Here is a 9,161-nt window from a genome sequence, read left to right on the forward strand (position 1 = left end):
CAGTGCCATGGAGGCGTGCTGTTTCCTTTGCGGGACGGGAGGCCTTGCACCCCTGATACAGCTTCTCCTGTTTATAAAGGCAGTATGATTTCGCCTGTAATTTAACCCAAACTGTTCTACTTGTCTTCTTTGCAAACACAATGACTCCAGGGTGAGCGACATCCTAACAATGTTTGCAGGAAGGCACACTGTGTAATTGGAAAGGAAACCCCTGAGTTTCCTCTGAAAGAGGAAACAGATGCTACTGTTCTTTGGCTTTGGCTCTGAATGGTTCTAAGGAGCAGGAGAAACAGGAACACCAGCTTTGAATGCTTATCACAGTCGTGGTTCTGGAGGGGAAAGTCACTGTTCAGCTTCTGCCACTCCAAGGACAAATGACTATTAGGCCCCATTTAAAACCTGTTAAAAGCACAGCTCTTACCTGTAATCCTAGCTAGTCAAGAGGCTGAGAATTTCATTTCAAAGCCAGACCAGACAAGTAAATCCATGAAAATTTTATCTCCAATTAACCACCATCAAAAAAAAAAAAAAAGCAGAAAGTGGAGCTTTGACTCAAACAGGTAGAGTGTTCTAGCCTTGCACAAAAAGAGTTCAGCTATAGTGCCCAGGCTTGGAGTTCAAGCTCCAGAATCAGTACAAACAAACTATTAAGAACTTAGTTTGAAAAATTACAGTGACTATTATCTTTGGGTGGCAAGCAAACTCAAGATCCTATTTTCCTAGGAACTATTAAGTTGACATGTTGAAGTTCTGCATAGCCTCGGTGTAAATCAGGTGGTGTCAAAGATGACCTTGCATACATACCTTTGGCAAGGATGTGATGTTTTGTTATCAGTGATTTGACTTCAAACACAACATAGATAAAAGAAAGTATTTCTTGCCACTATTGCTTGGAGTTGGATTACAAAGGCAGTCTTTATCACTGCCATTCCCAGTATTGTCATTTGTCATCTTATAACTGTAACTCTGAAGGAGGGAAAAACAAAACAGCTTTTATAATAAAGAATTTGCAGGGAACAGTATTGGAACATAGAATGACATTTTTGAAATGAATTTTTTTCAAACAATTTATCTTTAAAATATATTTCTGATATTGCAAAATTAAATTTACCCATGATAAATTTTCTGTTTTCATAGGAATAGGCCCTGAGGGAAGGATCCTTGTATGCGTGGTGTTTGGATGTTTGGATACACATTTTCCTAAAGACCGAAGTTGTTGTACATCTTTTCCTGCAATGGTTGTCTATATTTATTTCTTCTTGAAGAACTTTCTATTCAAATCTTTTGTTTATTTGTTTGTTTAGTTTGGGCATTATTGGAAATAATAATTGGGCATTATTTGAAATCAGCGAGAACTCCTACTTGCTTGCTTGGCGCACTACTTCAGCCAGATCTCCAGCTCTGCTTTTGCCTGGTTATTTGGGAGACGGAATCTCATGGACTTTTCTTCCTTAGCTGACTTCAAAACATGATCCTTCAGCCAGATACCAGTGGCTCACACCTGTAATCCTGGCTACCCAAGGAGGATGAGATCTGAGGATTGCTGTTCAATGTCAGCCTGGGCAGAAAAGTCTGTGAGACTCTTACCTCCAATTAACCACCAGAAAAACAGAAGTAGTGTTGTGTCTCAGAGTGGTATAGTGCTAGCATTCAGCGAAAAAGCTCAGGGATAACATTTGGGGGATGTGGGGGGTGGGTGGGGGAGTCCTCTAGATCTCAGACTTCTGAGTAGCTAGGATTGCAGGCATAAGCCTTTGGATTCCAGATCTCATTTTTTTTTAATTACTCAGTTGTAAGAGTTCTCTGTATTTCCTTAAGATGAAACCCTTATCAAATATAGGACATAAACATTCTCTCCTATTTTGTGGTTTGTCTTCTCTCCCCTTCCCTTCCCTTCCCTTCCCTTCCCTGCCCTGCCCTGCCCTGCCCTGCCCTGCCCTTCCTTCTTTTTTACTAGCCATAGTCCTAAAGGTTGAACTCAGAGCCTTGATTCTGTCGCTAAGTTTTTTTTTTTGTTCAAGGCTGGCACTTTACCACATGAGCCACAGCTCCACTTCTCACATTTTTGTTAGTAAATTGGAGGAAAGTCTTGTGGGCTTTCCTGACCAGGATGGCTTCGAACTAAGAGCCTCAGAGCTCAAGCCTCCAATTAGCTACTAGCTAGGATTATACACATGAGCTATTGGTACCCAGGTTGTTGTTGTTGTTGCTGCTGCTGCTGCTGCTCTCCTCCTCCTCTTCCTCCTTCTCCTCTTCCTCCTCCACCACCTTTTCCTCCCTATCTCCTTCTCCTCTTCTTTCTCCTCCTCCTCCTTCTCCTCATCCTTCTCCATCTCCTCTTCCTCCTTCTCCACTTCCTTTACTTCCTTCTCCTCCTTCCTCTTCCTCCTCTTCTTCCTCCTCCTCCTCCTCCTTCATCTTCCCTCTCTTTCTCGTTCCCTATTCCTTCCCTTTTCTCATTCTTTCTTTTCTTTTCTTTTGTCTGAGACAGAAATTCAAATTCAGTATCTGACACTTTTACTCATTGGCTAGCACTCTACCAACTGAGCTATGCTTCTAGCTCCTTTTTTTCTTAATAGTGTCCTTTGAAGAAAAACGTTTTAATTTAGAGAAGTAGAATTTATCTATTTTTTTAACTTCTTGCTCATGGTTTTGGCGTACTATCTAAGAAGTCATTGTCTAATCAAGGACAAGAAGGTTTACACCTAACTTTAATTCTAAAACTTTTATAGTTTTGTCTTTTTTGTATTTAGGTCTTTGAGCTAATGACTATAGGTAACATGTGGTAGGAGTCTAACTACATTATTTTATATGGAGACATTCATTTATCTTAGCACTATATATTAAAAAGATGATTTCCCCCTATTCAATAGGGGGAGTATGAGCTAAATAAACTTCTCTTTAAAGATTGTCTAGCCTCAGGTAATTTTACAGGAATGGCAAAGAGACAAATACAACCCTCCCAACATATCCTGAGGTAGGGTTTATCAAGTAAGAATCAAATGACATGCATAATTGATTAGATGAACAATAGACAAGTAGCATTCAGCCTCAGAAATAAAGGAATAAAGGGCATAAGGATGATTGAAATATTCTATACTTAGTTATGAAAATAGAATAAAACATGATAAATATGTTTCAAGATAGGAATGGTGATAAAGGACAAAATAGTGGGGTGGATTTGGTTGGGATATATGGTATGCATTATGGAGTTATCAGTACGTACCTCGTTTTAATAACTAGGGAACACTAACAAGAATATGGAAAAAGTGAAGCAGAAATATTTATGTAAATAAAAGCAGGAATAATGATTATTAAATGTTGCATTAAAATTGATTTTTACCCATATACATATATATATGTATTTATATACATATATATATATATATACACACACACACACACACACACCTACATGTAGACCATGTCTACATGTTCATTGTAGAACATATAATTAAGCACCTATTTGCACCCATCACAGTTGAGTTACTGTTCCTTTAAATTAAAATAAGAACATTTGTTTTGGAAAGCCACAAAAATCCCGTAATAAAATTTGAGGAATTTATATCATTACTGAGACTCTTGGAAGATTTCTTGAGACAACAATCATAAACATGCAGATGGTTGGAATATATAATGAGATTCAGGGAATTTCAGTTTTAATAACATAGAATAAAACATGCCTTTTGACTGTAATTTAATTAAAAAAAGTTTTCCTGGGATCATAAAATATGAGATTATAGCTATAAAGGCTTCTCAGTAACAACTAACACTGAGATTAAATAAGACTTTTAGAACTAAACATCGGGATATATTATAGTGAAGAATATTTTTTGTACTAAACAGCTATAAAACAAAACCAATGTAATCTAAAATATATACAAATTATAATATATTAAGTATATTTGCCACTAGATAAACTAAGGAAAAGCTAGAGGCAAGCTGAATCAATAATGTTTTACACAAAAGAAATCAAGATCCCAAGATAAGATGCTTAATCTCCCTAGGGGGGAGATTTTAGAATGGAAATTAAACTTTTGGAATAATTAATTCCTATATAATCTTCGTAAAAATTGTTAAGTCACTTTTTCATCGAGCATCTGGAGCAGACCTTGGCTTATACAGGATATTCCAGTGTTCAATAACCTTTTTATGAGCGTGGCTAGGCAACAGATACACACGAGAAGACATGATGGAAATAGAAACAGATAGAAGAGCTGTGCTGTTATACTGTGTATGAACCCCATTTTTTTTGTTTCCTATGCATCTTTCTAAATACCTGTCCATTCTGGGTGGTCTCCCATAGAATAGAAATAACAGACAGCAATTAAGACAAAAAATTACACTCTAGTGTTTCAACAATATAAAAGTTAACACCCACTTCCTTTGTTAAATCAAAAGGATTTACTACATAACTCACAAAGAAAAACACAGCCAGGCACTGGTGTCTGGCCTTTGCTTGGAATTCTAGCTACTCAGGAGGCCGAGATCTGAGGTTGAAGTCAAACTGGGCAGGAAAGTCCTTGAGACAATTATCTCTAATTAACTCCCAAAATCAGCTGCAAGTGGAGCTGTGGCTCAAGTGGCAAAGCATTAGCTGTGAGCAAAAAGGTCGAACATAGCCTAAGGCTCTGAATTCAAGCCCCACAACTGACATATGCATAATCATGTAAGTCAATAATGCATATTAAATATCTTTCTAAATATATCTATACACTTGCATGTGTATCTCTATAGCATTGGTCCTTTTACCCTGAATAATTAATAATGTGCTTATTTTCATTATTTTGATGGAAAGACACCTTACTTATTCAGTTGGAATTATTTTAATTGGGATTTAAAGCAAATTGGTTTTATTTTCTTATGATCTTTTGGATTTTTCTCTTTTCATTCTCTTTTGCTAATGCTTTTGTTGAAGGCCTTATTGTTTGCTATTGGATTATTCCAACACTAGCCAGATTGGTTTGTCTGCTTTCATCTCAACTCTTCTCTAATCCATCTTTCTCTGTTATCAATGGGATTTTATTTTTGAGCTTCAAATCAGAAGATGCCTCTGGCACATCTTAAAAACTGTCAATGCTTTCTATTGATTCTCGAGATTCTTCAGCTTTCTTCCAAGCAGAGAATAAAATCCCCTTTTCTGATTTTCAAACCCATCTTCTTCATTCTTTCCCTCTCAGAAGACTGTCTGTACTGAGCTACTGTGTTTACTGTAAATGAGGTACCGTATCTATTAATCATGAGTCTAGCAGTTTGTCTGGACAGCATTCTACCATGATAGGATTGCTTACTTATTATTGTTTCTCCAGGGAGTTTTAAAAAAATAAACAACAACAATAATAAAAGCAATATGGACAGGTATGTTTAGTTTTAGTACTTAAAAAAGTCTAGGATATAATGTAGACTTCATGGAGATTTCAGAATAAAGTCACCTGGCCTTTCTCTTTTAATTTCTGTTTTGTGTGTCACATTCTTAGGGGCGATTATCACTGTATCATATACATATATGTATGTGAAATATTATACACACGCACACGCGCGCGCACACACACACACACATATATAAATAAAGGATCTTGTTTACTTTGTTTACAAGAAGATATGCTTCTCAAAGGCATGTGTTCTCATTCGAGTGTTTTTTGTTGTTGTTGTTTATTTTTTGTCAGTTGTAGTGCTTCAACATAGGGCCTGGGCACTGCCCCTGAGCCTCTTTGTGCTCAAGACTAGTACTCTACCACTTGATCTACAGCTCCACTTCCAGCTTTTGAGTGTTTAATTGGACATAAGAGTCTCACAGGGGAATTTTTTTGCCCGGGATGGCTTTGACCTGCAATCCTCAGATCTCAGCCTCCTGAATAGCTAGGATTACAGGTATGAGCCACCAGTGCCTGTTTCATTTAAGTTTTTTACTGCTATGATTTCCTTCAGCAGCTGAACAATGTGTCCCTCACATAGTTGTTCAATAATTATTTGTTAAATGGATGTAAATAAATGAATGTGCCTTGACCTTAACATTTGTTATTAACAGGCTTTAGAAAACTTAATTAATGGTCTAAGCTTTGTATTTCTCATCCATTAAAAGGGAGAGAAAGAATCATAAATGTAATACCCCAGTTGAGTTTTGTGAGGGCAAAATGATATGCAGTCACAGACCATTTATCATATAGTAGAGATAATATAATTTCTTAGAGGTAATATAATTCACATCTCCCAGAGTTTGTTAGCTATGTATTCTCAAAACTTTCTCTTACATTGCTCATTGATAGTTGGGATGTTTATTGCCTATTCTTATAGGTGATACAATTTAATTTTCCTCCTTCTCTTGTACTTTCTAATATTGGTAGATTGTGTGTGTGTGTGTGTGTGTGTGTGTGTGTGTGTGTGTGTGTGCCAGTACTAAGGCATGAACTTAGGGACTGGGCACTAATGAGCTTTGTCAACTACTTTGACTTACCTCTGCCATACAGCTGTGTGTCTTCCTTGGGGACAATTTTCACCCTAAGTCATATCCCCTTTTCCCCAAAGACATGCACTGTTACACCTACTCTGTTCTTTTCTGTAATAGTACACGTGGAATTCTCTGGTTTCTAGGAGGATCTTTAATGTGTTTTTGACAGAGCACATCACAGAAAATATAACTCCAATTTCAGTGGCATTTTTAAAAACGGTTTTATTGTGGTGCATTCCCACAGATGGTTGATGTGACAGATGTGAAGATAGAGTTTATTGGCATCAGAGACCCCGAGGAAATCATGACTTATTCCCACACATTCTGCAAGTGTGCATTCTGAATATTTTATGGATTCTGTTGTTGAACCACAGGCCAGACAGTTTTCTGTAATACGTGTTTTTTTTCTTAAATTGAGTCTTACATTTAATATTCTTCCAAGGCTCTTGCAGTTATTTTTGTTGAATCATTTGCGTGGATTTATCTTTCAGATTACTGGAAACATACATGGAACTTTTATTCACTTTCTGGGAAGAATCAACCTGTAAGCGGTGCCATGTGTCACCCACCCCATTTCCCAGGCAAGTAAACATCATTCAAACTCTCTCATTCTTTTCTTTTATATTAAAAAATGTAGTGACAGTTATCTACTCCTCACCCTCTCCATCCTCTTGCCTGCCTGCCTGCCTGCCTGCCTGCCTTCCTTCCTTCCTTTTTATTTTTCTTCTTTTCTTGTTGTTATAAAGGTGCTTTACAGAGGAATTACAGCTTTATATGCCAGGTAGAATACATTTCTTTCTTTGTGGAGAATGTTATCCCTTCCCTCACTATCTCCCAGTTTTTCCATCCTGTTCCCTCCTACAGGTTGTATAGTTAATTTTGCATATGGTGTCTAGTGATTACCACTATTATATTTATTTACCTTTTGTCCCTCTATTTCTGTGCCCCCACTTGTCTTCTCAAAGATAAATGAACAAACAAGAGGAAAGGAAAATAAAACAAAAACAACAAAGAAAGCACCTCTTGTTTCCATGCCCTGGAGTTCATCTTGATAAACATTATTTTATATGATCATTGGCACATAAACATTGAGCCTTTGTGTTCCTCTTCTAAGCATTTCCTCCTTGGTCTCACTGTGTGTGAAAGCCTAGAGACCTGGATAATTTATCATGTCCTGGTATAGTTTAGATCTAGCTTCTGAATATAATAGAAAACATGCACTATTTATCTCTGAGCTTGGCTTATCTCATTTAACATGATTTGTTCTAGGTCCATCCATTTTCCTGAATGGTATATTTCTAGTGGCTGTGTAAAATTCACTGTGTATAGGTACCACATTCTCCACACTCTTTCTAATGATTCTGTAAAGTTCCTCCCACAAGAAGTGATGACAGTGCACATCTGTAGTCCTAGCTACTCAAAAAATGAAAGCACGAGGATTATGAATTCCAGGACTGCTCGCTTGATCCTACCTCAGCAAACACAAACAAGACAACTGAAATTATAGTTGACTACTTCAGCAAATCCCTGGGTTTAATCCCATGTATACTCCTCACAGAAAATAAAGGGCGAAATAGATCTATTTCCTTTCCTATTTAGATATTCAGTTTGGGTAGGCCTACTGACATAATATAAATTCAAAATATAAGTATAATAAATATAAAAGTATAAAAATATGCAAGCATTTTGTTTTAATTAATTAATTATTTATTTGGTTAGGTGATTGTGTCACCTATAATACTCTTGCCATTCCAGAAAAGATGAAATAGGTTGTCTCCCAATGACTTGCACAATTTTCCAGGCCAAGCCTTTCAATTTACTAGTGAGAAAACTGAGATGTAACGAACTCTGTATCTTGGGTAACTTTCTACCACATCATAACTATGTGGACTTGGCTGGCTGTATAGTGTTTCTTACTCTTAATGATTCAGTGGTAAAGAAAATAATGTATACTTTATTTCCATTGGAATAACCAATGACTCATTATCTATAGAACTTTGGACAAAATACCTTTACTTTTTACCTATCTTACCTTGAGCACTTTATAAGTTATTCCCTGATTCTTATCACCCATTAATAATAAGAGTTCATAGTCACAACATTTATTACTCAATACTTCTGTGATCTTGGAAACACAAATTCTGGCATTGACTGTCTAGGAATTGGGATGCATTATCTTTACCATTTAACGTGTTGAAATGGGTCACAGGATTTCACTAATCATATTTCCTCAGCTCTACCTCACACAAGCTCATGGGGTTGTCTTAGCAATACAATGGATATAAAGACATTAAAACAACAAGCAAGACCTAGCACTTGACAATTCTAAGCTACTGTTGCTATTTCTGTTATTAATGCTCATATTATTGTTGCTTTTGTTATCTCAGCAATGTAAAACTATACATTTTCATTAATCCTTTTCTATTTTTTTGGTAGTCTGGAAGATTTATCTCATCCTCTTCCTTGCAAGTCACACTCCCAAGCTACTTTTGATTTTTAGTTTTGAGATAAAATCGCATCCTTTTTTTGTTCTCTTGCTCTACCTAAACCCCAGAGGAGCAATGATTACACAGATGTGCACCTCCACATCTGGTCATTGTAATTATTCCTACAGTAATTATATTGAAAGATGCTTCAGAAATCCAGATTACTAATATGAACTTCAGTTAACACTGCACATAGGTATGCTCCTGAATAGTTATGGTTAATTTGT

Source organism: Dipodomys ordii, unplaced genomic scaffold (assembly GCF_000151885.1).
Source record: "Dipodomys ordii isolate 6190 unplaced genomic scaffold, Dord_2.0 Scaffold8, whole genome shotgun sequence".
Classification (NCBI taxonomy): Eukaryota; Metazoa; Chordata; class Mammalia; order Rodentia; family Heteromyidae; genus Dipodomys; species Dipodomys ordii.